This window comes from Sinocyclocheilus rhinocerous, unplaced genomic scaffold (assembly GCF_001515625.1).
Source record: "Sinocyclocheilus rhinocerous isolate Xijiao unplaced genomic scaffold, SAMN03320098_v1.1 scaffold809, whole genome shotgun sequence".
In the NCBI taxonomy this organism is placed as follows: domain Eukaryota; kingdom Metazoa; phylum Chordata; class Actinopteri; order Cypriniformes; family Cyprinidae; genus Sinocyclocheilus; species Sinocyclocheilus rhinocerous.
This window is the reverse complement of record NW_015652299.1, coordinates 505070-509667: the sequence shown is the minus strand read 5'-3', so window position 1 is coordinate 509667 and position 4598 is coordinate 505070. Positions and strand designations below refer to the sequence as shown.

Genomic DNA, 4598 nt, shown 5'->3' with positions numbered 1-4598 from the left:
ATCGGATGTGTATCATTATACTGGATCCGTGCAGTCGGGTTTAAAGGGACAGCAGCCTATAAATACGAGCTGCTGAATATGTCACTAATGTTAATCAAGCAACAAAACAGCTATAACAAAGATTAATCTAAATTTAACTCATACAGTGAACACTATGCAGTGTTATTTTACACTTAATTTACAAGCATAGATAAAATAAACAGTAGTATTCAGATACAGAAATGTAATAATTGTGTATTTCTTTTTTTCTTTTTCTTTTTTTTTTATCCTGATTAAAACTTTAATACAGTACGGCAACTGCATGCGCGTCCATGTTTAACGCTTCTCATAGCTATGTGAAAATAAGTGTATAAATGGAACAGTTCATTGTTGGAGCTGAGCTGAATGAGAGAAAGAGAGAGATGCAGAGCAGCGGACGCGATGAACAGTATTAAGAACCTCTGATTTAGAACATTGATTTTGAAACTTGTGAACCAGTTAGAATCGTTAGAAGACAGAATCGCGATTCATATATGAATAGATTTTTACATGCACCTCTAGTTTTCTCTTCCTCTTCTCTAAAGCAGCGCAGCATGGCCTCGCCCCCTTTGTTGCCTTTTCCCGAGGGCAGGGTTTATCTGAGTTTGTTACGTCACGAACCCGGGAAGTAACTTGTTCCCTATGAGCCATAGGCATTAAACTGCCAGAATTTTAAAAGACGATATCTCCATTTGCATTGAACTTTCAGCTTCGTAACTTTGCAAATATTGTTTATGCTCAAACAGCAACATTACACACTAACTAACGTTAAAAAAGTGAAATCGCAATCAACCACCCCTTTAATAAAATCAGGACAGTCACCATTTTTCAAGCCATGTTCTTTTGTTTGGTTGCTACAAATAAAAATTTTAAACTGGGATCACTGTGATTCACACTTTTACTCTCATGTAAAAGCCAGCAGCAGTGTGATGTGTAGCCTTATGTAATGAGAGTGGGTGGGGTGTGTAGTTCTTTGACCTATTAATAGAGCAGAATATATTAAATAAAGAGCTACATCTGTTGGGCCAAACACATTGCAACGTCCAGGCTAACTGTAAGAATTCACTGTAATCTGGTTCACCCTTCCGGGGCCGAGAATGCTCAGGGTTTTGTTTAATGTTAAACATAGCCAAATAGCAGTGGTAATAATGTTTTATATACAGTACATACAGTATAGTGGTGAATCAACACAGTATGCCATTACAATTGTACAGTTTTCTGAATATTTTAATTTAGTTTTTCACTTTGTAGTTTTGTTCATAGTTTTTGAGAATGAGGGTTAGGTTTAGGGTTAAATGGAACTTTATTGCCATTTGCCAAATTTGGCTAGCTTCAATCAAGTTAACTTTAAAATCAAGTTATGTCTGTTTGTTTCCTCGCTGAAAGTTTTGTTTCACTGGGAACCAAATGATCAGGAGAGAACATGCATGAAAAAATGAAACATTGTGATTCTATAGATAATAATGGTTTGGTCATTTTCCAACTTCTTACAGTGGTTTTCTGTTTATCGGAAGGCACAGGCTGGCTGTAATACATCAGCATCAAACACACATTTTGCAGATCAGCTACTTCAGTTATAACTTAGAGCAGTGAGCCTGAAGAATCTTCAGTCTGTTCAATGTGTGAACTAAATCACATTATTCCCTTCAAAATTCAATTACCTGCTGTCACATCTTGTCTGTGAGTTTGGGAAGTGACTATTACAATGTGATTAATGATGCTCAGTTGTTGGTGAATTTGCCATTTAAATGGCCCACCCACTTCTCACCCCATCCATCATGTCTTTGCAGCTCTCTCCGGGCTCAATTCAGCCCACGCTAAAGAGCTCGCCTTCAGTTTGGCCCAATGGTGGATTCGGACCAACTGGCGGGCTTACATCAAATATGAGGCCATGTTTGAGAATGTGAAGTCCACTAAGATTCACTCTGGGCTGTGTCTGAAATAGCACTCACTATATTAGTGGAATAATGTAGGGAATAGTGACCGATTTCGAATACACCCGCATCCTACAGCTAGACCTTTATTAGTTTCTGCATTAGTTTAAAATCACCATGAAATCAATCAATTCCTGATGAACAAACAGCAGAGTCATCAAGAGGAATTGAACAATAATGGCATTGGTTCCGGAAGTTTTTTTTTTTTCCGTTCGTTTTTCCCATAGGGATTTAAAAAAAGTATTCATTGAAGCATTATCACAACTTAACTTAAACTTTTATTTGAAACAAAAGTATTTGACAATCTAACAAAAAGACAAAATTACAAGATCGTGTACTTAACTGAGGGAAAGAACTACAATCCCAAGAAGCATTGCAAATGACGATGTTGATTATATCTATAGAGACAATATATTTTAAGTTAATTAAAAAAATGCATATTTATATTTATATACATGCATTTTTTTGCGATTAACTTCAAATATATTGTCTCTATAAAGAGAACTTGTATATGAGGGAGACTGACTTGATTACGTCATTTACGGTGCTTCATGGGAGAACCGGTTCCCTGCAAGCTTTTTTGGTGTGATTTGCTGGCCGTGATTCTGATTGGCTGAATTTTGCACAGCATCATGGGTAACGTAGTTTGTCACCATGAATTCCGTTGCTAAACATTAAGTTGAAATAATGCAAACAGATGGCTTCAACAAAAGCATATGACATTAACAACCTCGATGCTCACAACAGGTCTCTTTAAACGTTTTTTTTATTATAAAAAAATTTTTTTGTTATTAAAAATTGAGGTAACCATTTCTCCCTATTAACTAGTTGCTTATTAACATGGCTATTATTAACATATTGGCTGTTTATTAGTACTTATAAAGCACATATTCTACACAACCATATTCTACATCCCTAGCCAATACCTAAACTTAACAAGTACCTTATTAACTATTAATAAGCAGCAAATTAGGAGTTTATTGAGGCAAAAGTCATAGTTAATGGTTTGTTAATAGTGAGAATTGGACCTTAAAATTTTCTCCGTAGGGAAATCGATTTTGATGTATGCTGCACTCTATATTCAGCTGGTCATGTGATCTCAACCTGTCACCTGCTCAATGTAAAATTCCATTCTGAAGAGTCTGAAACGTCTGTGTATTTGACAAATATTGCATTTAATTCACTTCATCTGTGATGGAGTATGCAAACACCGTGTGAGCGTCACTAACGGGAGCAGAAATGTCTGGCTTGACAGCTCCGTTTTCAACTCCGCCCCCGACTGCAAGCGGCTACTCTCGTTGATCGCCGTCTGTAGCCGTGCTTCAAGTCGAACGCACCTATTATTTTTGGGTGATTTTTGCTAGTGGTGCACACAAATGACTCACAACAGCAGCAAATCTAAAAACCTAAAATAATAATGTTTAAAAAAATAAATAAAATGTGGCTTATAAATTATTGTTATGACTGTGTTCACTTAACTTCCTCACTCTGCAATTCTCTTCACCCCATGTCCCTTGGTACAGTACGATGTCAACGGTGATGGAAAGCCCGGAGGAGGTGGCGAGTATGAAGTTCAGGTATTAATGGTCTGTTCATATTTACATATTCAAATTCATAAATCTGCTTCGGAGCTCGGAGACATTTTAATCTCTAGAGGAATTAGGGGTAAATTAGAGTTCTTCAGCCCAGCAGAACCATTCTTGAAATGTAGAATCTCATTTCCTCCTGGACCCTGAGGACCAATAGAGTGTCTAGGAACGGCAAATTAATAGAAGCTCAGAACATCGATTTCCAAGTTCATAGAATAAGTTTCAAAAGATATATCATGAAAAATCTTTATATTAGACTTTGACATTAGTGTTGCAAGCTTTAGTAGTGCTATTGCGGAAACCCAATCCGAATGAAACCATTTATTTATGGCGAATAGCTCATCCCGCACAGTTTATGCAACTGTGAATGATAACCCAAACCCTCAATCTTGTTTGTTTTTTTTGTCATAGTTGGGATTTGGATGGACCAATGGGGCTGCTCTGCAGCTGCTGAACCAGTATAGTGATAGGCTGAGCTCTGGAGGGAGTGTCCTGAGTGCCAGTGTTCTAATTGGACTCGTCCATCCCATCTTAAAATCTGTGTTCTGGTTCTGATCCTGATCCGTGATCTCTGGAGACTGAAGCAGTGGAAACATGAGAATATCCCACATCTCCATTCAACAGCTGAAGCTGAAATGATTCAATCAATGTCTTTCAGTCTGACTTGCTTGTTTTTCTTTTCTTTCTTTTTTTCCCCCTTGTGTGTCTTTTATACAGAATCAGTTCATCGTCTTTATAGTGTACCTTTTGGTGCTAGTGAGCTATATGGGTAAATTTCACATTTTACCCCAAAAAAGAAGAAAAAAAGACATTATATTGTACTGAAAAGTGAAAAGAGTAATTTTATCTCTCACTAAAGTTTTACACCGATAAAAGCATAGTCCTGTTAATTTCATGATTTAGTAAGCTTTCATTTTTTTGTTGCTGGGTTTTATAGTTACCTTTTTCTTCTAGGTAGTGTGTGTGAAGGTCACAGGCCAGATCTGAAGAATGGCCGACATGTCAGAGTTTTTTATTTTTTATTTGTTTAAATCAAGAAAAGCATTTCCCAGAAGAA

General features: G+C 36.9%; 1 pseudogene; it reads left to right on the top strand.

Moving 5' to 3' along the window:
- Nucleotides 1-4145, top strand: part of LOC107714522 (trehalase-like) — a 15728-nt pseudogene extending 11583 nt beyond the window's left edge.
- Nucleotides 4146-4598: the final 453 nt, after the last annotated feature.